Source organism: Macrobrachium rosenbergii, chromosome 12, assembly GCF_040412425.1.
Source record: "Macrobrachium rosenbergii isolate ZJJX-2024 chromosome 12, ASM4041242v1, whole genome shotgun sequence".
Classification (NCBI taxonomy): Eukaryota; Metazoa; Arthropoda; class Malacostraca; order Decapoda; family Palaemonidae; genus Macrobrachium; species Macrobrachium rosenbergii.
Window position 1 is genome coordinate 13,308,025 of NC_089752.1, and position 27,174 is coordinate 13,335,198.

General features: G+C 35.9%; 2 long non-coding RNA genes across 4 annotated transcripts in view; one reads left to right on the top strand and one right to left on the bottom strand.

Moving 5' to 3' along the window:
• Positions 1-11,564, top strand: part of LOC136844398 (uncharacterized) — a 41,138-nt gene extending 29,574 nt beyond the window's left edge. For all 3 annotated transcript variants that reach the window (XR_010854862.1, XR_010854861.1, XR_010854863.1), the window contains one exon: positions 8,271-11,564. This is a non-coding gene — a long non-coding RNA (uncharacterized lncRNA). The remainder of the gene's footprint in view (positions 1-8,270) is intronic.
• Positions 11,560-26,368, bottom strand: LOC136844399 (uncharacterized). The gene is made up of 3 exons (XR_010854864.1): positions 26,100-26,368; positions 17,345-17,490; positions 11,560-11,677 (listed from the first exon to the last, which is right to left on the bottom strand). It is a non-coding gene; the product is annotated as an uncharacterized lncRNA (long non-coding RNA).
• Positions 26,369-27,174: the final 806 nt, after the last annotated feature.

The following is a 27,174-nucleotide window of genomic DNA, read 5'->3' on the forward strand; positions in this document are numbered from 1 at the left end:
TTGTCAAAATCCCTTTAAAAAACAGCTTGGGCTTTTATATCTAGTACTGTAGTGTGCTGTTGGGCATGACAGTCCTTTTCAGTGAAACATTTCACACAAAGGAATGCCACACTTGATGCACCCTTTAGAAGGATGCTGCAAGAGGTCAGAGCACACCTTCATATTTATGTAAAGGTTTGACATAGTACCCAGTATTGTCATAACATTCATCTGGAATAACCTTTGGTTACGTCTTGCTGATTTAACCCTGCATGTGATTCTGCCTGCTGAAGATTGTTGCAATGTAGTGTTAGTGAGACAAAAGTGAAAGATTGAATTCATGTATGCAATTCAATAGCCAGCTATTCTGAATTGTTGCATTGAAAGTCCAAGAAAACATTGGGCACCCATATGGGTTTTTTAATCCTAATTATAGTGGTTGACTTTTTTTTTCCTCTCTCCAGACCATCAAGAAACACTTACCCAAGCGGATAAACCAGTGAAACACTTGATATAGTACTGTTGCTTTGCCCTTCGAGGGTATTGGGAAGATGTTATGCACACTACCCACAACATCCGTAGCTCTAGGGACCACCTTCATTTTGGTTATTGGATTTATAAGGCAGGATTTAAGCATCCTCTCAGTTCAAATTGTACTTGTTGCTCTATAGTTCATCTCTTGAAAATGATTACTGAAGGTAAACCTATGAAGTAGCTGTCAAAGTAAAACCCAAGTGGTATATTTTTTGTGGCTTTGAAGTTTCTTCAGAGTGCTTCACCTTTTCCAAACAATTTCTTCATAGTAAGGATTTGACTGGTAAAGGCTGTCCTTTGGTATATGTCCAAGATAGCCAGGTATCCAAGAGGAGAATTTAGGCTTAGGATTTGAATGTAAATCTCAGGTTTATTTTTAATAAATACATTTGCTTACCATCCAATTGTACCAAAATATTTTTTTTCAGTATCATGGCTTCATCAAGGGCTAAGTGCTGATCCATTGGGTAGACTATGGCAAATTTTGTTCAGGTGTTCCACTAGAGGCCAAACTTTCACTAATTTATCCTATTTTGTCTGGTTATCAGTGAAACAAAAAGGAATGAACAGAAAATTCGTTATGAAAGAGAGAGAAATATTAGAACAGCACATTGGACTTAATTTCTTTGGCCAATACTTAATTTGATTTACTTGACCTATTAGGTATACAGAAAATAGCCTGTAACTTAATCAAACTTCTCTGAATTTTTAACATTTGAGGTGATTAAGCATTATCATTGATGTAATATATTATAATCATACTATTGAAACTTGTCTTTAGGAGCTCAATAAAAAATAGGAAAAATTGTACTCAACTCTCTTTTATCAAAGTCTGAAAATACGGAGTTTCAAAGGAATACTTTTATTGAAATTATTAGACAATAGAGAACAGAAATATGCAAAACAATGAGAAAATCATGTTAATATTTAATATCTGAAAACTTGTACCATATGCATTAGTAGATCAGGAATTTGTTCATGTACTTTGATATTTGCAAAATTTTTCTGCATATTACAAACTGTGGAGTGCAAGATTGTCAGTTTATTCTAGGTAAAGCCTATTTTTCCTTAATCTGATTTGAAACTGACCCATACCTGTTGTGCAGCACTTAATTCATGAAGTTTTGTACACCCTCTTCTCCTTTAGAGAAGTCTTGTGCATCTGATTTTGGCTACTTCATTCTCATTTTGTCAGTGCTACCAATGCAAACTACCCTCATGACATAACATCTTGCATTGAGTCTTCCCACATTTGCAAGTTCTTAGTTATAAAACCATTTTTTGTGTTAGAATCGTTGAAGCTCTGTTAGCTCCTTGACTCCCTACCTTGTAACCTCCCACTCGGCTTATTGCCACTATTGTTCATGCTACTTCAGTCTGTTGATGTGGCTTTGGTTATTTTTTTCACATGCTTAGACATGTGTTTTTGTTGCTTAGACACACTCATGACTTTTTGGTGTCTTCAATTTTATGAGCTTGTTACTACAAAGCCTATGATCCAAATGAAATTCTCATGTCCTTAGCAGGATTCTTGAGGTTTCTGTAACTCTGCCATGTTTAATATTCCTGTGACTCAGTGATGCCTTTTTGTTCCATTAGTGCTTGTTCTACTAGTTTGCCTTTGTAACTTGCTTGCCTTCTGCTTGCTGGTACTGCCTCTTGTGCTGGAAGCCTCTGCTACTATCTGCAATTGGCTCTGCGTTCATATGAACTTAATCTTGCAGCTTCTGTAGATGGTATTAGGCTACTTACATAATCTTGCAGCTTCTGTAGAGGGTATTAGGCTACTTGCATAGTTCTTGTTTCTAGCAGTCACCCTTCCCTGGGAGTCCACTCCTTTGGTTGTTCAAAGAGACTCTGCTCCAATTGTCTTAGGCACACATCAAATGGGGTTACTCATCAGGCAGGACCACCATCCATGATTGTGATCCTGGGCTGTTGGTCTAGTTGTTTGGAAGAGACATTAAAGTCACACTGATAGGTTTCTCTACTTTCAGAGTTTTTGCACAGATAGCTGCCTACTGACTAATGCAAGATCCCTTTCCTTGAGTTACTAAATATTTATGCAACTTCGCTTTGTAATTGAACAATTTTAGCACAGATCTATAGAGATTTGTCCCTTTTTCTGTTACAGGTCTTTCCACACTACACTGTTTAATGTGTTAAATAGTCTTTCCACACTACACTGTTTAACGTGTTAAATATTAATTTAAATTAAAAAATGAGTGTTGTCACCCTTTAAAGGCATGTTGAGCACTGTACAGTTGCAATTGTATAAGGTAATCAAATTGTTGTAGTCCATCCTTATCCCATTGACCAATGTATAGTCAAGTTTGCACCTTCTGAGGCCTTGGCAAAGTCAAATCCATACACTCTTGAGACCAAGACAGAACCCCGAAGTTCGGAATTTTTGAGTCGATATACCTTTTGGGTTCAGTGTCTGAATTCTGAGAGTAAACTACACTCTGTATTGGTTTTAGATTTCTGCTACAGTCAACCAGTTAAAGGGTTTTTTAATTTGAAGAAATTTACCTAAATCAAATTGATACTTGTACAATTTAAGATACAGATATAGCTTCATTCTTCAGACTTCATCCTAATTTTCCTTTAACCCTCTCACCCAGGGAAGTTATGAAAGGTTGGCCTTGGCTACGAGGATTCAAAGATAATGCCACCATTTTGGTTCAGGCACAAATGTTACTCATAACTTAATGTAGTATTTATTGCCACTATTGCCAATATGTGGAAATATTTAAAATAATGGATTGTTAAGCCATTCCTTCAACTTGGTTATTCTACAGATAATGGGTTATTCTACAGATAATGCTACACAGTGACTTTAATTGGTGAGTTTATAAGCAGTCTTCAGTAGCTTATTTTGATACAGCACAGAATACAAAGAACTGTATAGGAAAAAAAACAGAACATAATTTCATGTATAGTAAATTCATAGTGTGATATTTGTGATAACTTTCTTGTATTAAAAGTTGCGGTTATTACGAACCCCTTAGTCCCGTAGGAGGATAGTGCTGTCAGTGCACATCACTTGGTGCACCATAGGCAGTTCTAAAGGGTCTGCAACATCCCTTCAGCACACTGCCTCATACGTGTTTATTAGTAAATGGAAATCAACCATCCTATGGTGACTGCCTGGTCCCTTTGAATGTCAAACATTTGCTAATTGAATGCTTCAGTCATGGAACCTGAAGAGAAGCCCCTGTTCCAGGCCCAAGACAAGAATGGCTGGTACATCCTAGCCAAAGTCCTTGGGAAGAGGTTATTTACGGTGCCGGTGGCTAGAGATTTACTTTTTCATATATATATACTGTATAATCTAGTTGTGTCCTAGGTTTTATATAAATTTAGTTGTCCGGATGCCAGAGAATATTAAGCCAATCAATCGCCCCTAGCTGAGGCCATTCCTGCTTCCTTCAGTCTCACTGTCCAACCACTCCAGCTCCTTTTTTCACTTGGTGCTGACTGGCCAAAAGTGCCCCAGTGCTTGAGTAGACAGCCTAAATTTCATGAAACAAATCTTTTCCCCATGGAGGGGCAGTGCCATCAGTGCCCCTTCAGCCCCTAGTTGCAACCCCTTTTGTTCCTTTTACTGTATCTCCATTCATATCTTTCCATCCTTTCCTAACAATTGTTTTAGTGCAACTGAATGGCCTCATAGGTCCTAGCCTTGGAAGCATTATTTGGCTCTATGGCCTGCAAGGCAACTCTGCTCATTCTTTTGTGCGACTTGTTGAAGTAAGAAGAGCTGATATGCTTCTTACATTGTTTGACCTTTTGTATGAGTGATACCCATTGTTTACAATCTTGTTATAACACCTCTTGCCCTTTTGGCTTGACTGAATCACAATGCTGTACTGTTGACTAAATGCATATTTGATGATAGCTCATTCAGATATTTCCATTATGTAAACATTGCTAGGGTGTAATGAGCAGTATAATTGTTGACCTTGCCTAGGCTTTGGGTGGGATTTTACTCAAAGTAAATTTTACTCTCCCAAATCAACAATAACAGTTGCCTTTGATTCTCCTTTCTGTCTAAACCACTCCTTGTTATTTTTGTTTTATTACTTATGTGATTTGATATTTTATTACAGTACTTGTGCTTGCCCTTGTTTAGGTTTTGTTCCAAACATGCTTCAGCATGTGTAGCACATTCACACAGGCCAAAATTGATCCCCCAGGTGAAGTGTGTTGTGAGTACTGGTCCATTGATCAATAATAATTGTACAATCAAGTGTTATGCACATAGGTGTTGTGCTCCCACCTCCAGTTAGTGATTCATCTGTCTTTTCTCGTCTCTTTGCAATAAGTTGCAAGTCTTCTGATGAGACTTCCTTCTGGAGTAAAGATTATTAGCATAAATAACATTACCCTACCACTCCTCTTGACTCTACAGTTTTCTGTACTGCTGGCGATTTGTTAATGTACAGTAAAAAACATTTATGCAAATGCTGTTAAGTGATCCAAAACTTTTTTTGTAACATTGTGCAAAACATTGAGTGGAAGTAAAGATATGTTTAGATGCTCATCCTGCAGATATTTTATGTAGAGATTGAGCATAGTTTTAGATCTGAAAGAAAATTAAGAGGCTCTTGATTAGGTACAATACTGTATTATGGATCTTATGCTTTGTCCAGGTAATATTGCCAAAATTCTTATATTTTTTAATGAATTTTTTTGGGAGGGGGTATGTGAATAAAACATTTTGTATTGTTTGATAGGTACATTGCCAAAATTGTCTTTTTGCTTGTAACCAACTGAATTGTTTTTCTTCTGGGAGGGAGCTAACAAAGTCATGCAATCCTAGGTTCTAGTGGCAATTTGTTCTATTCATGACTTTATGCAGGCTCATTTTCAAGTTGTGTAGATATTTCCCAAAAGCTTTGTTCTAATGTGCTTAGTTGAGCCTAGCCTCTCCATTATTATTTATTATGTCTGGCCTATATAAGGCTTGCAAAGCCATGGTTAGATTTGGCATCTAAAATTTAAGTTTGTTACTGAATGACTAAAGGCCATGTTTTATAGAAGTTCAAAAAATGTTAATTTGAGTTTTAGTTGTGAATTCTTCCCTAAAGTAAATTAAATTTCATTAGATTCTATGTAATATTGCAAACGAAAAATTTAAATATGGGTTAATCTGGCCTAGGTTTCTGCCAGCAGAGTAAGGATTTTATTTGGAGGTAATTACAAAAATTTCCCTGACGTTTTCAGTGTACCTAGTCAAGCCTTGAAACAACCTGAGGAATGAATATCTTGACCCTATTAACCAATAGTAAGAAATCTCGCTGTTGATGTAAAATTGTTCCCATACTAACTTTTTACTATGGGCATAGTTCATGTAATTGTTTTGATGTGTCAGGCTTTGTAAAATGTGAGTATGTATTTATTACAAGCCTATTATACTAGAATTTCATTTGAGAATGTGAGATCATTGTTGAATCAGTCATTACTAAATTTGTAAATTAAAAACTTGATCCTTGTGCTGAGGTTAAACATTGAACTTGAACCTTGAAAGACTATGTAAGACTATTCTTAAACCTTAATAATGTGAATAATCAAATTGACCTTCTAGAAGTAGAGAGACCAATGGAGACTAAACTAAGGATTATGATGCGAGTTGCTTTTGTTATTCCAAGACAGATTTTTTCATGGCTTCTGTTAGCCATATTTTTTTGCCATTTTTACAATGTTATAAATGCATCTTCCTTTAGAAGTAATATACCAGGTGGTTTTGGATCAAATGAATTTCATGAAAATCACATACAAAAGCCAGGTGTGATTACTGCACTGTAGGCAAAACCTGAGTTAGTGCCTTTAGGTGTTTCCTTGCTATAATACTAAACCAATTTTAAGATTTCATGAGAAAAACCTTGCATTGCTAAAGAAATGTGTATAAACTTCATTGTTGGGAGGGCTTGCACATGAGAATGTATTTGTATTTATGCTTATGATAAGACACTAACTTTGGGGTTTGTGATATTTATTATATGATTGTCATGATTAGACAAAATGCTTCCCCTCAACATGAGCATGAAACCAAATTGAGTGGATTAGGCATTGGTGAAGACCACTTATTTTATCAATATATTGCTGAGAGTATATAGGTAGGTATAAAAAGCTGAGAAGAAAGTGTTTGAGAGGAAAAGAATGGTCTTTTAAGGTACTGTCATTTTTTTACGTTGTCAAATTTTTAATATACAGTAGTCTTAATTTATTAAATACTTACCAATACTTAATATTTGGTAGAAATACCTTAGCTTCATTTAAGAGAACATTTTCATTGATTGATGAAGTTAAATATACCTTAGTTTAACCAGACCAGCAGCTATTCCTAGGGCTGGCCGAAAGGATTCAGACCATTTTAAGTGGCTAGAACCAATTAGTTTACATATGCTTGGGACTACAGCTGGTTTTGGAGTCTGAACCATAATGAGGTAATTTTATCACCAGAAATAAATTCTTCTAATTCTTCATTGGCCAGTTGGAGAACTGAACGCGGGACCATCAGAGTACAGCTGAGAATGATACCCACCCGTTAATAGGCATTACATAATGCTCTTTGCAGCATCCCTTTGGCTCCTAGATGCAACCCCTTTCATTCTTTAACTGTACCACCTAACATTTTTCATCTTACTATCCACCTCTGTTAACAGTTGATTCATAGTGCAACTGTGGTGTTTTCCTCCTGTTAAACCTTTCAAGCTTTCTACTCTCAATTTCCCTTTCAGTGGTAAATGACGTCTTAGGTCCCAGTACTTGGCCTTTGGCCTAAAATTTGTACAGTATTCCATTACACTGATGCATTTTAAACTATAGAAATAAGGGTATTTATTGGCAAATGCATGGAGAAATACTATGGTGACTGTGCAAGCCCATCTAGGAATAAAGAAGTTTTAAATCCTGAAATGTTATATCAGATTTATCCGATTAAAATTAAATTACAGAAATGGTAGTAATTATAAAGTTTGGGCTCGAGCTTATGATCAAAGGTAAACATTTCCACACAAACTTGATAACATTTTCCTAACCTGAGAGGTGAAGATGAAAAACCACATATACTGCAGATAAATAGCCACTTCAAGTAAATTTGTGCATGACAATGTGAGAGTATTGCAGGTGTTTTTGTAATTTTTTTTTTTTACAGCTGTTATATAAATATCAAGTCTACCATTGTATCTATATAAAAAATTGAAACTTGGAACAAGTGAGCAAGTTTTTCTGATATGTGCCGATACATTATCACTTTATATATTGTAAGAGCATTGATGGGCAAGGGTAAGGGTATTTGTCCTAAAACACGAGATAAAGTACTACAGTACAGTAGTACTACTATGTATGTCAGGTTTATTAGATGTGTAACAAAAACTTTTAAAACATTTTGGTTTACAACAGCAAGTTTATATAATACTGAATATAGCAAGAATGACTGATGTCAAAATACAAAAGATATTAAAATTTTAGTTTTATTGGCAGGTAAGTCGCACAATTTAAGATAAGTCACTTTAGAGTAAGAATGAATAGTTTGGATGGTTAAAAAAAATTTTTCATCTTATATATATATATATATATATAAATCTTTTGTCATTTAAATACAAAAAATATAAATGTCCCAATGTTGCACTGGTAAAGCAGCAGATGTACATTATACTTTTGCCCATTTTGTGTTTCTTGGTTGTCTCAAAAACATTGCTTCACAGGTTTACAAAACAAATTGTTTTATCTTCATTTTCCCTTTGCAGTTTGTTTGAGAATGTGAATTCAAGCCTGCGTAATCTGGCTTTTTACACGAAGATCATCAACTTCAAGCCAGGGAATTCCCTCAAATTCAGGTGGTGGAAGGTGCTGGAACGGTCTTGTCAACAAGGAAGGGAAAACGGAAGAGACACTAAACTAGTCATGTGTGTCATATTTTGAACCTAGATCGATGGAAAGATAATTTAAGCAAAAATTATTTTTTGAACCTAGATGGAAAGAATTTTGTAAGCAAAAAAAAAAAATTATTTCCCATAAGTTTTTCTTCAAATGTCAAATTTCAGGAGGAAAGTGATAAAACCTTTTTTCTGTGATAATGTTAAGAGTGCTTACCCTTCAGAAAATATACCGATGTAGAATATTTTTACTCTTTTTGTTAAAACTAAAAAACTAATAATGTTATAATGTGATACCAATTAGCAGATTAGTGAGTAATGCTAACACTTTTTCCATTTTACCCTTATGTAGAAAATACACCCTTTCTGCAAAGCAGGAAAGCCACAAAAATTCCAGAATCTCATGCTTAAGTGTTAAGTAAAAAAAAAAAAAAAAAAAAAAAAATTTACATGACACAGATGAGTTTCAGGCAAGTTCTTCGGTGTTCTCTCCCTGCTGCTTCTGAGTTTCTAGTAGGGTTCTCTCCCAGCTTAAATGAACATTTTTTATTCAACAGCATATTAGATGGTAATTTTCCAAAACCATCCTTGTCAGAGGAACAACATCTACAAGTCTAAGATTTTGCTAAATATAAACTTAACTTATAACACTGAATAGCTATAGAGATGATAGCCAGCACCTGAAGACCACAAAAGAGAAAACAGTACTCTTACACAAGGAAGAAAAATAATGAAGTCTTCATCCCAAAACATTTTAAGCGTTCATTCTCGGCACCTGTAGACCACATACAGTTAAGAGAAAAGTACATTACACAAGGGGAAAAAAGCTATGACAGCTCGTCCTAAACATTCTCAAACATTTCCACAAAATCCTGAGTTTCTGAGAAACAAGCAGCATTGCATATTTGCTTCTCAAAAATCAATCTCGTCAAAAACTACACCTAAATTCTTAAGTCACTGACATTTAAAACTACTGTACATATTTAAAATACAGTATTATAATCAGGATGCAAAGGCAGGTATTCTGGATTGACTGTCATGCTTTGAAAGTTTTTATGCTTCATGCCTAAAGCCTAATTCACTCTTGAATACATGTTGGATCTCCATTCAAGGATTCTACAATGAAAGACCTACAACCACTAGCACACAAACAAGGGTCCAAAAACACTACCTTGAACACCTGAAATGACAAAGATACTATACTATCCATCAGGACCCCTTGGGTCCCTAAATGAAGGCACTCTGCAAGATTGTAAGTCCTGATAAGAGTGCATCACAAATCCCAGACCTTTACAAAATTCAAACTGTAAAGCTGGCAGTAGGTATCTTCAACACTTACGAGAGCAGCTTCTCAAAACCTCAGATTTAACCAAGGTAACATATCGGCCTATATGCAGAAGAGCATGATGATAGACTTGTATCCTTTAGGCAATGCAGCAATGTTTCTCTTCCTCAAACAGGTTTGTTTCAACTTTCTGCAAGGGCTGCTCTTTTGATTTATCACTGCTCAACTTATTCAGCTGCATGCAGTGACAGTCTATAAGCTATAAGGCATCAATGTACATAACTAAATGGGAACATTTATCTAATTCTTACATTTTACATTTCCGCAAAAATAACTTCCTCCAGTAATAGTGCCTTCTTCCTTGGCCTATGTGCATGTGTCTACACTTGAAATGTTTATCTACACTTGAAATATTTATCCAAAAACTTTGCATATGCACCACACCATGAAAGAGATATAAAAATAAATAGGGTTCAAAGTGTAGGATTTGCAGTCATCTACCAACTGTACATACCAGTTTTCCTTGCCTAAAATGGTTTTCATAGAATTATGTGCAAGAGGACCAGCCATTAAAATTATTTCAGATATCTCGCCAAAGAAACTAGTAATTTTTTAGTGACTATAAGTGCTCTGGAAAACATTAAAAAAAAAAAAAAAGCACAACATATCACTTCCACAAATTTTAAGATCAAGACAAAGAAATATCTTCGATTCCTACTTATTTAGATGACAAAGGAAATGAAGCAGATAAAGCCTGCAAAGCTGCAACTGTTTTAATAATCCACACGCCAAGTGTTGCATAACAGCATATAAAAACCAGACAAGCCATTTTTATATCTGAATTACTCTGACCCTTGGATACTTGATGAAAAGTCCACAATCTAATAAATGTATCAGAGACTGAAGAGTAACTATCTATTAAAATTTTGTGTCAAAAAATTTTTAGTGTCAATGTCCAAATAAAAACAATGAATGTCTGGTTTTAGAGAAACTTAAACTTCCATTTTCAATTAACCCAATTATAACATTTTTCAAGAACTAATTCAATACAAACAATCAAAACCTTGTTATTAACAAAGACTAATCCTTCAGGCCAAGCCCTGTTAAAGCTAGATTATTTATCTCAGTGGTTTGATTAAACTCCTTGATTTGTGAAGAAATTTTCTATTATGGCTGTTTAATTATTATGCAACTTTTTAAACACATACTGTAGTATGGCTTGATATGTGATCTTGTCATGGCAGTTATAGCTTTGGCTGCCATATTGCCTTCACTTCCTTTAATGCCCAACTGGGTGCAGGAATCTAATGTACTACTTTTTGTGGAGTGAATATACAGTATATTTTTTGTGCAAAGGTAATTTTAGGATAATAAATTTGTAGAGATATTAGAGCACTTCTCGAGTCAATGAAAATTACAAATATTTACGATGGCATATCATAATTCCTTTAAGTGGCTGATTCTACTACAGTACTCGTAATTCAGCTGCGACAACAGAAGCACTGCTAGAAAAGGACAGTTGTTGGCTATATTGACTATCCAAGTCGAGGCAGTTAAATACTATCATAGGCATTATTTGCAGCTTTACTTTCATTCTTCTGTCTACTTAATAGACTAATCTTGGGAGTCTTTAATTAAATGCTACTTTTTTGGGCTAATAACAAAAGTAATGTTTGTTACAGTTTTGTTTCATTTAATTTCACACGTACTGTAGTCCATACTTAGTCCATGTCAACAACAGAAGAGTGAGAGGGCAGTCCATCTATGAATATTTTAATGTTGCCCTGTATTTTACCCTTCTGTCTACCTGTGAATGTTCTCTCTAAATTGACAAGATTTAGAACATTCATTATAGATAAAATAAAAAATTCTTAAGCTCATTTACCTTTCATTACATGGTTGAAAATTCTTCACATTTACAGCTTTGAATATCCAGTTTTCATGTTCCTTACACAGAAATACAATGTTCATCATACTGTATAAGACTTGATCTCTGGAAAGATTTAAAAATATTCATGAATACAGAATGGGATTTTAATCTGAAAACTTGCCAGAAAAGTTTATTATGGTACAAAGGTTTAAGGAAATATTTGCATTTTGAACAATTTTCAAGATAAATATAAAAAATAACAGTTGCCATGAAACTGAATTACTGTAGTCCAATTCCATAATAAAAGACATTAGAAAAAAAAAACAGATCAAGGAGTCATACACCTATCATTAGACCCTTTTTAAAAGCAAACTGCCCATCACAATTTTGCTTGGCAAGTTCCTGTATTAATGAACCTTCATACCGGTAACACAGGCCTATCAAAGAACCTGGCTTAGCCCATAACCTTGTATGTTGTTCCCTCAAACACCACCTTTTCCTCAGAACCATATGACAACAGGGCAGTATTCAAGCACAGAGTTATTTCATGGTCCATATTTAATGTTTTTGTCTAGATTTTAAATTTTTATCATGGGCTTATATGGAGTGGAGGTCTATTATTATTATTATTAAAGTAGTTTAACCAGACCACTGAGCTGACTTTCAGCTCTCATAGGAGCTAGCCCAGAAGAATTTGATTAAAATACTAGGTCTAGGCCTGAAGTCAGCGCTAGGACCCAATAGATCATCAATACTAAGATGAATGAATTAAAATGAAATTAAAACTGCACATGAGCACATGCTCTCATACAATAAATACATTTACTCAGACTTCCCTACATATATGCTAAAACCGTATATTAAAATTCAGAATATAAATTAAACAAAATTTTAAAATTTCTTCTTTTTTGTAAAATTCAAATGTTAAAAGGATTTTCATATTTTTATTATTTATTTATTTTTATATTTTAATCTCTGTTGGAAGTTTGCCTTTGTACATCCTTAAGTTATGTATGCTGGGCTTTACAATAATTTTGAAAGTTCTTGTTGATGCCTAAGATTATAGCTTTGTACAATAGTCTGTCAGGTATAGCATAACTCAAACAATATCACTTTTCTAAATCACACAGTTTAGAAGTTATTTTTGAGATTTGCCTTTAATATGAATTTTATTCTCTTAATTCACTTTTTATTTACATCTCAAAATTTTTAATTTGATTCTTAAAGCAGGTTAATATACAAAATTTAGCACTACAGTAATCAGATTCTAAATATATAATATCAGAATATAGAATTTAACCTAAGCGCTGGGACCTATGAGGTCATTCAACGCTGAAAAGGAAACCGACAGTAAAGACACTTTCACACTGTTGTGCCAGTGCAGTTAGCTGCATTGCAGTGACACAGACAGCAGTCGACTTACACATCTTATGGAGTCATTCAGATCTTGCATGTGTGTGATTCCACCATGCTTATGCGTCGACGCAGATAGATGCAGTGGCCAGTGGACCATCATGGTCAACACACATCCTCACATCCTGCATATCATACGCACTTAGCAGCGTGCTGAACTACTCTCCAGTAGAGGTCTATGCTCTAACGTCGGTACGTCTTGTTATAATGGAACGTGAAATCGATATAGATCTCTTATCTTCAGTGAAGATGAAACCAGTGTTATGGGATAAAAGTCTCAGACTACAAAAGTCGGAATTGGACTATCTGCATGGAGGAAAGTCTGCAACACCAAGCTATCATAGCAGACCACCTTTGCCTGTGCATCCTTATACATCCAGTTCTTGTTCTAGCCAACCTTCTGTGATTTCTGCAACACCAGGTTCCCATTCAAGACAATCTCCTAATCTTTCTCCAGAACCAAGTTCTCATTTCAAACCTTTCTCCAGAACCAAGTTCTCATTTCAGACAGCCATCACTGACCACCAAAGAAAACTATGAGGATCAAAGAGGGCAAGTATGCAATGGAGGCCCATCAAACTCACAGTGTTCAGACATGACAGAGGAGTACAATCAAGATTTTACGATTCTGCCTTAATCTCAGTATTTTACTTTCATCACTTTCAAATAAGCATGTAATCTACTCTTGTTAAATAAAATATTTGATGGTTAAGTTACTGAGTATCAATTATTATCGTATTCAACTTTTATAACAGCAAATATTAAGAAATATACTTGAAAAAATACATACCATAGACTGAGTATTAAACAAGTCACGAATGTTGTTGATTCTGCGTAACACAGCTGTGTGCAGCAACATTTAAAAAACCGCTGCACAAGTGAACACATCTATCTGCAGCAACAACACACATTGTGCAAAAGTAGCCTAAGAAGGTTCGAAAGGTGTAATGAGGAAAACCTCACAGTTGCAGAATGAAACAATTGTTGGAGAGGGTGGAAAGTCTGATAGAAGAAAGAGAATATGAACACAGGTACAGTAAAAGGAATGAAAGTGGTTGCAGTTAGGGGTACTTTAAAGACCCTTTAATAATGCCTAAAATGCACCACATTAAATGCACTTGATAGCACTACCGCCCCCTACAGGGTTTTAAATATGTGGAACTAGAGTTACATGGCACATCAATATTTCATCAAAAGGGAGTCTCAAAATAACATTTTTCCTAGGTGTACAAACTTAATCCTTTTAAAAAGGAGTTTTCTCCAGCACAAGTTGGGAGTCTGTCATTAAACATGCTAAGAAGGCAGTTAACTGGTGTTACAAAGATTGAGTGGAAAACACCCCTTACTCCATCTCCCAACTCAAAGCATTCTTTTCCTTCAGCAAATGGGGTGCTTGAGGTGATAACTGCAATAAAAGGTTTTTTTTTTTTTAATAATGTACCTAGGAAAAATTAAATAAAATTTTAAACATTTATATTTGTTCCTGCACAAATACATACCATTGCCTTATGCAGTACATAGGGGACTTGCTTCTTAGGTGAAGGCTGTCTGTCAACAGACTGAAGTGGAACAACACAAACGCAAATCTCACAATCCTAGTCACAATGGCAAGCAAGGGATTCAGTGACCCCCATAACTTCCTACTCTGTCTAGTACATAGATGACAGAGTGGCAAGATCCTTAGCTTGTGTTCATATGCTTCATTCAAGGAGGGGAAAGGTTCAGGGAACCGATAGTAAATGGACTCAAACCACAAAAATTTTTATGAAAAACATGAAATCCCACTACATAAAGATATTTCTAGCAAAACAAAAAGCAAGGACCAAAGTGACGAACGTTATTGCAAGCAAAAAACAATAATGCTATACTGTAATCAGATTCAAACCACTACTACACCATACTGCATAGCACAAAAAAAGCCATTAACTACTTAAAGATACATACAAAAAGTAAAATATGCCAGGAATTATCAAAATCTTCACTCGAAAAAAACTATAGCAAGAGTGGCCAAAACTTAAACCAACCTGGCAGTAAGAATGAGTAAGCCCAATTAAATTAACAGACCAAACAAAAATCAAAAGAAAATTAACGCAGGGAAAATAGCAGTTATACAACACAACAATGTTAGTGAGCAGACAAAAGATATAAACAAGCAAACAATGGGTATATGATTTGGCAAAAACAGAAGTTGGGCAAACTTCACGCAAACCAAACTCACTATAGCAAAACAGAGCCACCATGAAAATGCAAAGAGAAAAGAGCAATCAATGTTACAATATAACAAAATCACAAGCAAGACTGAATATGCAGCAAGTGAGAAAAAAAACCGATCCTGATCAAATAAGAGTACAGTACTTTATTGGCAAGGACATAAATGTGGACTTGAGGGCAACAGACATGAAAGCAAAACCATAGCTAATGAACAAAGAGTTAATGACAATAAAGTGAGCACTCGGACAAAACAGCAAATTAGACAGAATGAGGAAAAGAAATTTGCAAATGAGCTGACATTCAAGGAGAAAACACACGGCAATGAAAAAGAAAATAAAAATGGAGCAATAATGAACACAATAATGGAGAATGAATGAAGCAAACAGCAAGAGAGAATCTTGAGAAACACTAGGCAAACAAAAGTACAAGACTGCAGAGGGTAAAAATGTGCACAAAGGGAAAATGTGAAGGATTTACAGTATAAGGAAAAAATACCAGGGGGCAGGGGAGAGAGGTTATTGCAATTTTTAATATAAAACATGACTTAATTTACAGTATGCAGATAATGTTACAAGTTAAGAGAAGCAGAGACAAAGTGAAACTACAAAATTCCCGAAGTTATTAGTATGAACTGTATTTAAAAGGTTCCATGAAAGCTGCACATGTGACAAAGGTATGATTAAACCACCTAACAAAAAAAAAAAAAAATTCTCAAATATAAATTACTTTAACAAGCTACTTAACCACACTTATTTGAGCTCAAACTTGTCAATGCTGTATTTAAATGTATTTCACTTTAGACTTCAATTTCAAAATTTTCTCAAAACTGCCTACATATTCCAATTTTGTTTTACCTACAATCTTCTGTCCCTATACACATCTGGAAGCAGCTAAATCCAAGATCTTAGTTGACAACATGAAAAAGGCTGTAAACACGTACAACTTATAAGCCAAGGTCCAGAAAACTGTTACATGATAAACATGCAGCCCTGAGAATTCAAAATAGTACAGTTCAGCGGTGGGTATAACAGCAATCAACAAATAACTGATGGAAAAATTGCTTGCTGGAGTGGAAATCAGTGAATCAGTTTTCCTTTAATGTTGACAGTTTACTCATAAATACATGTGGCACTTAAGGGTGGAGGATGGGGACCCATACACTCATAGGTGGAGTGGAAACCATCAACACAAATGTGGCATAAAGCAAACAAGTTAAAGTTTCAATATTAAATAAAATTTGAACATGAAATTCAGCAATGATCATTAAAATTTAAAAATACTTTGCTTTTATACAAGTTCTTTGGTAAAACAAAATATCACAACATAGCATAGACTGTAAGGTCTGTTGATACAAAATCTTACAGCTCACCATTAACAGAACATTCTAAATTCACCTGAAGACATTAATGTACTAATTACTCTGAGCCTTATTTACCTGAATATAACCATAATAGAATCTTTACACTGTTGCTCAGGTCCTGATGTCTCTCATAATCTTCAAGTTTTTCGTACTTGCTGTATTTAACATTCCTTTCCAAGCACTTTTCAAACAACCTAAAAATTTGACTTCTGTTGGGAATTTTATTTAACCAATTCACCTTCTGCTACAGATGTAGCACAGCTAGTGTAATCAGAGCCTTTAAGGTCCCTACATGATGATCCTCCTACATTACCATGGACAATGTAATTAAGGACTGTTTCAATTGGTAATTGGCACATAGGCTACACAGCTAACTGTCCTATAAAAATCCTGTTTGTCCAAAATCAATTGCATGGTTGTGAGTATGAGTAGTTAGCAGAATTAATCATGGTAAATATCACGTAATATGCATACATGAGAAGAAAGTAATACTTACTAGTGATCAACTTAAAAAATCTTCTCACCTACTTCACTAGTCTTTAGTTGGCAATCTGGTTATCAGGTATTAGAGAGGCACTTCCAATCTAAGCAGTAAAAATAAATTCATGTTTCCAACAACCTCAGACGAGTTCTATTCTGCTTATTTCACAGCAGTATCTTCCACATTATCTCCGTAACACAAATGCTTTTGCTTTTACAAGTTCTGACAAATTCTCTCTGATGCCCTCTACAAGTCACTTATGACATAAGATCGTTAATGTAAAACAATAAGATTTTCTTACCTTCGCTTAGATTAAAATGATTACCTTCAATAAATGCTATGGTGTAGTACATTTCTTTTGGGCTGTCCTCAACACACCATAAGGTTCACCTTCATCCTAATGTCAAGGTACCCCATATACCTGCATGAAGATTCAAGAACCTGTTCTTGTCCAGAAGTTATTGCCACATTCTGAAAATACAAATTGTACAATTATGAAAGAGCCTGAAAACAGAACCCTTAAACCTTGCAACTACTATACTATCAACTTATTATCTTACCATATACAGTACTGAAATCTTGAGAATTCACTACTCCAAACTTATCAAGCTGGGTTACAACACTATGCAATGTTTAAACTTGAAAACTAAATTTGTTAATATTCAGCTGTGGATATGGCTAATATAATCCACCTAAGTTTTGCACCGTATCATATACAAGGCGCATACTGAGCTCATGCATTATATTCATGTACAGTATCCCCAGTCTCGAAAAAAAGCAATTGCCAAATGATGTTTATTCACCTAATCACCACCACATCACAAATCACAAGTAACTGCTTAACTAAAATCACATGTACAATAGTAAAACCATGCTCAAACCACCAGTACAGTACATCAATGAATATATAAAACAGAAGCCTTGACAAATTTTAGGTGCATCGAAGCTACATTTTTAAGTTGTCAAATGCTTAACGGATGACCAGACAAGGTACAGTACCAGAACATTTCAATAGCCTCTATGTAATGACTCAGAAATGCTACAGCAGCCACGAGCCTGTACCTTAAGCTTTCAATTTAATTTCAGTCTCACACATTAGGTGACGACTTGCAACAACTTAATTCTGTTCTTCGACATTAGGTGACTCATGGTAAGAGCCATCAATCTTTATGATAGTTCAATATATCCTACTTCTATTGCTGAAGCAGCTATAGTGCTCTCAACTGCTAATTTATGTGCTTATGTACCACACAGAGAAACAAGCAAAATGTACTGGACTATCCATCTAAACATTCTGGAATTTCAAAGACATCAGTTAAGTCTCATGGTAGGCTTTTTAAATTTCCAGATTATGAGTGTATTTAACATGATAATATGTAATGTCCTTTGTAACAAAAAAGTGGTTAAGTAGCTCTGAAACAAACTACTCAAACAGAGCATAACACTGGTACACCCCAGTGATCAGATATAATAGTCACTTGAAGATTCAACCATTTGTACTAATAAGTAAGCTTTTCTCTGTCTGAAAAAGCCTCCCAAGGTTTAGTTCTAAAGGGTAATTAGGATTCTATTATCATAACAGGTAGTTAAAGATGGACTAATGTGTAAATCTTTAAGGGACAAAATCCATGGTTTCTTGTAAGATGCATTACATACAGCAAGACTTTGTTTTTGGAGACTCTTTTCTTATAAGTGATGACCTTCAAAAGGTTTTATGGAACATGTTCATGAATCCCAAGTTTCAAGTATTGAAAATATGACATCATAATGGCTCCACAAAGCAGGATCCTGCACCATAATAATTTGCCAATGGACAACTTATCTAATCTACAAAATAAATCAACTACATGGTATTGTTAATCTTGGACTACTGTAATTGCGAATAGCTACTTCTCTTGGAATGTTCCAAAGATTTGGAGCACCATTAAATTCACAACTGAGGTCTTGCACAAATGTGAATAGACAGCGCGTTACACCACAACAATGGATGCCCTAAGATCATGAATGAGAGCACCACTAAAGTGCTAAACAGTAATGATACCATGGTACATAACCAAACAAACTTTTTTTTTTTTTCGTATGGCCAGTGTCTATTATATTACGGATCGATTGAAAAATTGTCACTACTAAGTGAACAGTCAGCTAACTCACATCCTTGTGCTGTCGAGAGCTAACAACTTGAGCTGAACCTGGTGTAAGCATTATCTGCACTAGCTTGAACTAAAAGTTTTTTTTTTTTTACATCATCAGGTAAAAAACCTTCATGGCCAAAGTCCCTAGATTATAAACCCAAGAGAGCTCCAACGGGAAATCAACCTACATGGAGAGACAAGTTACAGGACAAAGCAATTTATAAATATATATGAGGGAAAAGAATACAAAACCAATACATCAGGAGATGTAAGCAGAGAGCAGGAATGAGTTTGCTCCTTACAAAAATATTTGGAGATGCGAAGATCCCACAACTGCACTAGGCAAACTATTCGATATCTAAGTTGTAGACTAGATGAAGCTCCTTGCAAAATGATGGTAACTCTTGCTTTGCCTAATCACACTACTACTGTACTCACAATTAATTGTAACCTCTTCACAAAATGAGGAAAGATTTACATCAAAAGGTGATAACCACCACCAGTTTCTACATTTCAACCTGACATACACAATGCTGAGGAGCGACAAACTGCAAACAATTAAAACAACAACCTTCCCCTCCATAATTCTACTGTTATGAGTCCATCCACATTACAGTAAAACATGACAAAGCCATGTTGGCAGCTTAGCTTACCGCATACATATCACAGAGAGGCTGAAAATAGTCATGAACCCCGTGTGGAGAACGAACTTTGGCAAATGTTGGAGAATTGTATTAAGTACTGACTAGGACTATCAATAAGTCACTGACTTGCATTTGTCACATGCACGCAGTACATTGCCATGTCTGTTAATGACGATTTATTGCAGTGCGAATGCATCCTTACAACACTTGAAGGGTGACATTCTTTACAAATGTATGGCTTCTGGATTGCCGATTTCCTAGATGACTGGTGTCATCTTTGATTTCACCTTTTATTTCTGCTTTGATTACAACTTTTATTTCTGAAGGAAGAACTTCAATTAGAAGTAAACGTAGCCATTATAATGGCAGGATTCTGGTCAACTTGTCTGGCTTTGTTATTCTGACCTTGTTCTGTAAAATCATCAAATCTAAAGCATACTTCAATTCAAACTTTCAAATATCTGAGACAGCATAAGATCCAAGCTATCATATTTACTTGTTAGGAACTTTTGATTCTCTGAATTTGAGTTATAATGATAGTGATGATGGGAGCACACTGTTCAATATACTGTACATGCCATTATTACTGATTTGCAACAACTACTATTTTCATGATATTTCAACTCAGCAACTCCTCGTAGTTGTGTTTTGGGGGTGGACAAGTTTTTACTTCCCAAAGCAGGGAATGTTTCAAATGAAAATTATTTTCTCACGTATCCGATGGTTTGAAATGCCACAATTTTGACTAGTAATATGTATTCTTACAACTTGGTACGCATTACCTTCAAGCTAGACCTTCAAGCAACAAATTTCATAGTATTTAACATGCCTCAAACTTGAGGACCTTCCAAAGAACAGGCCATTTACGATTTCTGCCATCAAATTCTGGAATTTTGACCTGTAATTTTGGCATGGGTAGCACAGGGATAATGGTCACATGTTCAACAACTGTGGGAGTGGAAACAGGTTTGGGAGTTCAGCTATATTCCATTCAAAAGCACAGGGTTTGAGCTTATGGGAATGGCAAACTTCTCTAAATTCTTAGTGTCATTTCCAAAATACTTATCTTTACTGATTACATCATTACATGAAAGCTTAATAAATACTAAAGAAGTTAACATTACATTTAATTCCTAAACAATACAACTTTCAAATGTCAACTCTACTAAACTTTAAAATAGTCTCCATTTTTGCTTTACTAGATGCATCATCCATATAAAACACCAATAATTGCATGCTTTGCATTGCCAACTTACTGTAGATCCCCAGAATGTGAAAATTTGATCTTTCAAAACATAATCTACACAGTAAACTAAAGGCTACAGTTATCTAACTGACACCAGCAAATACATAAAACACTCACAGCCAAATAAACAATAAATGGTACATGCAATGTAAATATCAAATAGTAAAAATACATTTAAATAAATAATGGTAAGAAATGTTATCTACAACTATTCATATGGCAGATGATGAAGCATTAGACAACCTTCAGGTTAATTTTGCAGTATTGTATTAAGACTGACTAATTTATGAAAATTTGGCTTCAAGGCCAAGCACTGAAGCACTTCCGGCCATTCAGTGCTTAAAACAGTATGAAAAGAGGGAAATGAGTGGTTCAGCAGCAAGATGGATATTATATTGACTTAAAATTTGTCATAAGAACCTAATTAAAACCAAAAATATACAAGACCACAAATAATGATAGGAGGATTGAGACAGTTCACTTTGAGCTGCCACTACTTCTGACGGGTCAGTTTTATTCCTGCCTGGTTTTGCTTTGGGCTAATTTGCACGGTAATTCTAAGTACTAGCTCCGTGCCTGTTATTACCTTGGAAACTGGTTTTTTCTACAATTTTAGGGCTTCTGATACTGACGGTGAGTTTGTTTGTTGTCGGCCAACTGTTATTTGCCCCCTAACTCTACTCAACAGTAAAAGGGGACTGTGGGAATTCGGGATTTTGGGTGGGGGAGAACACAGAAATGGAGCGGACATGTTTACGTTGAGGGGGCGCCCTCTGGAGGGGGAAAAACAAGAGGAAGCCATTCGCCAACAGGAGGGAGTTAAATGCATTTTGCCGTGTTTAGTACTAGCATCGGGGGGGATGGAATGTCCCTTCGCTGTGTTTAGTACCGGCCCGGGGGGTACCCATATGTTAACAAGTTATTGCACTTGCCGGACAGGATATGAACCGTCCCGAACAGACATACCCGTGCTGTCTTGTGAAGATCGCTTATGGAAACCCCTTGGTGGATGGACTTCAGGGGTTAATTACAATCGTGCGACAAACATTGAAGATAAATCCATAATTAGCAACCAAAAAAACTGTAGAAAAAGTCAAGTTAGAAGGAAATCGCTGCTGCGGAGCTACTAATATCAATTAGGCTAAAGAGTGGTAAATCAACAATATACAGAAGACTTGATTAAGCTGCAGAATTTGCCCAAGTATCTTTCTGCTATACAGTACCAAGTAGGGGGTCAAGGGGACAAAGGCCCTCAGGCTGGGTCAGAGTATGGAGTACCAGGTGAAGGATAAGATGTGTCCCTATTAAAATATATGACCTGCTTGGCTGCACCCTGCAAAAATAGCATGCACAACTCTTCCTAACTTTATACCTCCAGTACCTATCATTACTCTTCTCATTGAAAGTAAATACTGACTTCCCACATATTTTTGGGAAACTTAAGATTCTAAGCTAACCTATTGTAGACCACAGATCACTGCAGTTAATTTATCACTTATGCCAAGCTAAACTTTGGTACAAGAGTCAATAAGCAACGTATGTACGGCCTTTACTTGCAAGTTTGATTAAATAAAAATGTAAAGGTGGCCTTATTTAATGTAAAGCAATTCATTTTATTACCATAAAATTTTACTCTACACCATTAATGCATTTTTTTACTCTACATTTTCCTGTTTTAATGTGTGCTTTGAACACGACTGACAACCATTTTGTTAACAAATGAGTACTTGATAGATAGTGGATCCCACCCTCAGATCCTATAATTTAGGGAACCACGGTGGAAAAGCAGTGTTGGTATAACTAAGCAATAGCTGCGCATGGGGTATTATTTGGAACTTGATTTTTACTGTAGCATTTTGGTTGTTTATCAAGGATTTACCATTAATTTTTTGTCAGTTGACTGTAATTAACCTCAGAAATTGTACACTGGCTATCCTTCACCATGAAGTTCAGGGGATTGACCCCCCAACTAAGTAACACAGCCTGCTAGGTTAGGTTAGGTTAGGGTACGCTTGGTTAGTATGGTTCCTTAGCCAATCCCTTCTTAAACATATGGCTCCCTGACGACTTGCACATGCACGGAACCATTCCATAACAACAACATGGCTGTCTGGTCATTCTCCTGTTTCCAAAACCCTGCGTTCCCAAACAGTCCCCAACCATGTTGGATAGAGATGAGGTTATTAATAACTGACTGACAATGAGCACCACCACCTCCTTTATCTGCAACACTAAAAGTATAGGAAAAATCAACTTCCAAGGTTAACGGTCCATGTGGAGCTCTTGCTCAGAAATACCACAAGGTTTTTGGGTAGGGAATAACACAAAACTTGTGAAATATTAAGATGGACTTAATCTAACCTAACCTAGATGGAGGTTACTTACCTAGTTGGGGTGGGGGGGTGCAGACTGGGTTCTCATCTAGCCCTGGATCCCCTGCCTAACCTAACATTGGAGGCTGTACCCTTACTTAGCCTAGACCTAACCTAACCTAACCTGGGGAGGGGTTGGTCCCTAACCTAACCAGGAAGCTTTGCCCCCAACCAAACCTAACCGAGGATGTTGGGTCCTTACCTATGGCCAGACTCCACCTAACTAACCCTATCCTGGGAGACAGCAGATAGGGATGCTACAAAGCCAACCACAGCTAACCTAACCTAAGACACGACATGGAATGTCCCTTCGTCGTGTTTAGTACTGGCTCAGGGGGAGGATACCCCTACATTAACAAGTTATTGCACTTACCGGACGGGATATGAACTGTTCCAAACAGACGTAACCGTGCTCTGTCTTGTGAAGATCGCGTATGGAAACCCCTTGTTAGGTGACTTCAGGGGTTAATTACAATCGACCCCCAAAAATAACGTTAAATTGTAAATAAGCACCCAAAATACTATGAGAAACTGCCATTTCTCGCTAAATACCCATCGTGTATCTATTACTTAGATCTACCGAAAATAAAACTAATGGCTTTTAATTTTCCAACACTAACTTTACCGGCAATAATGCACACAAGAGAAACTACTGGGGTTCACATCTGTTGCCAGATAGGATACACAGACATGTTTGGAATCCACCCTGATTTTGTAGGCCATTCTTTTACGGGGATTGATGTCAAACGAAAGCCCACAAATTTTGGAAAATGCCAGAAAAACAGCAAGACTGCACATGCGATACACAGGTGCCTGCCACAATACGGAGAACATAAGCTTTCCTGATGATGTCTTCAAATCACTCTAGAATTTTTCCAACTTCACTGACCTGGCTACTTTGAAAATTATTTTCAGACTCCCACTGAACACATGAGAATTTCTGGTGTTGCAACCAAAAAAAGTTGGTATTATTTTAGAAAGAGGAACCAGCCCAAAATGACATGAAAATATGTATTTCTAGGTGATTTTGATGTGTTTTACACGAATATCACCTTCATTTTCCTCGAAATTAACAGTTTTTGACTTTACTCAGGCACCTACAGTTTCCGGGCCCACTCGACCGCCGACCCGAAATCGGCGGAAGAACACTGACCTTACTGTAACCCCTCTGGCTAAGCGCAGCTCAACATTACCTCTTGCCAGAAAATGCGTGCGCAAGAATCTTTAAATATCACGGATAAAAGCGCGGCGCTGATTTCCATCCTGTTCACTGACCTACATAAACAGGGCGACATGTTGGTTTTGGTGTTCTTCCGCTGATTTCGGTCAGCGGTCGAGTGTAGCCCGGAAACTGGCAGGTGCTCGGTAAAGTCTAAACCGTTAATTTCCGAGGAAAATGAAGGTGATATTCGTGCAAAACACATCCAAATCACATAGAAAAACATTTTCATGCCATTTTGGGCTGGTTCCTCTTTCTAAAAATTTACCAAAAAGTTGTCATTATTTTGTATCTATTACAACTACAATTAACGGATGTATTTTTAAAAATTGGACTATTTCTTACTATAAATCACTGAACTAAATTATATCCATACTTACATGGTTATGTTAAGGAATATCTTGAGAAGTCTGTTACATATCAGCTGAACTTCTACCAAATGGAATAATGGATTTTTACAGGGATAAACATACTTTACTCTATTTCATGAATGTTTCACTTCACTCATGGATGAATGACCCCCTCTTTGATTCCCCTAAGCATAGCTTAGTCCATGAAACAGAGATGAGACCCACTTCAAGTTTATAAATGGGCGTTTCATACAACTTTAACACTTGACGGAACTACCAACCCCTGCAGAAGGCGCTTACCAATAGTATAGAAATGATAGTACCAAACATTTCTAGGTCAGTGACTCTTGATAATTTCCATATCTTTTAATTTTCCCATAGTATAATTAAATCCTTTTAATGGACGACTTGACCGACTTACTGCATTTACTTGCTATTTTTGTCTCAAAAAATACAAAAGATTTAAAGTGAATCTGATCTTATTTGGTTATTTTCAGGAACTCCATACCTCCCATTAAAATTTATATTTTTATTGGGTAAAACATCAAAACAAAAAATTTCTTCTCAATACATAATCTTCGCAAATGCCTAATGACATAGAAAAATAATCAAATTATGACTTAAAAGTCAAGACAAAACCAGGCGTCCAGCCCCTCCATAGATAATATGGCAAAATTGTAGGCTAACCAGTAAACACCCCTAGGTTGAGTTAGGTTGGTATTTTTAGGTTATTTTAGTGCCCTATCATTTCCTGGCCATTTCTGCACGAAAAGCTTTCGAAATGGCTGGCTGGAGTCTTCCGAAAAATTACCTTTTCTTTTTACAAAAAAAAAAAAAAGTCACGTAAACGACTGCAACCTTCATTTGAACAGCGTGAGTTAAATCACACTGATGGCAAAGATTAATCGTATAAACTATCCCGAATTAAATTAGAATCCATCAAGACCTGCTACTGGAGTTTTTATCTGTGGATTTCCCAATCCGAAAAAATCAAAGCCCTGAGTAAAAACACGAGTAGGCTACACCGACCAATATCATCATCATCTATCCATCTTCCTAACTACTCAGTGGTGAGAGAGATATTTTCACTAACAAAATTAAACAGCCCGAAATTTACCTTTTTCTTGGAATTACCACCAAATTTTTCATTAACGCAAAGCCATGCAAATTCTTCAACGTTCGACACGAATAAACACAATACAGTTACAGCATAGAGCAACGAAACCCCAGACATCATCGAAGTTAATCTAGAAATCTCGGCAACCAAACTAGCGAGACTATCATCTTAAGAAGGTACTACGTAGGGAAGTACTGTATACTGGAAGAAAACAAGGAATCTAAAACTACACTCCCACTTTAGCAGACGTCACATCAAAGGTGGCACCGACATCTATTTATTGGTGACCGGACTACAAAAAATCACTTGCACATAACACATTGTTTTGATGAATATCTAAGCGTGTTAAGATTTTTCAGTAATATTTCTGAGTCGTCGAGTTTCTTATCCTATTGGATACTTCAATTTAAAAAAATGTTAATGAAAAGTCACGTTTCTTTAAAACTCCACTGTCAGACAACGATGCTTATTTACAGTATATGTCTACAGTCAAACAAAATTCAGTGTTTAACGTTTATCAACTGGAAAAAGTGACAGACTTAAATGTAGTTGTTGTCTTCCAGCTTGTCTTACGCATCTCATTTCAAATTTGTGAATTTAACTTACCTTTACTTCTTTTAGTTTATCTCTGGAATTCCTTCAATTAAACCTAACTGACCCTTTTAATTTGTCGGCTGTAATTTTTTTATGAATAGCTTTGAATCAATTCAAGTAGTTTATTTTCTTAATATCTTTAATTCATTTTCTCATCATCTTTTGAGTTCCTGGACGAGGCGTGTACGAAATACTTTCCTCCAGAGCTGCTATATATTGACTCCATTGATGAGAAGCCTACACAATTGTTTATGTATATGTATGTGCCGTCGTGGCTGAAGGGTACAGTGTTCAGGCTCATGATTGCTAGATTTGCCGAAGGCAGGTTGGTAGCCTGGTAGAATATTCAAAATGTCAGGCAAGGAAAAAACAATATATATATATATATATATATATATATATATATATATATATATATATATATATATATATATATATATATATTACTATATGTGTGTGTGTGTGTGTGTGTGATGGATTT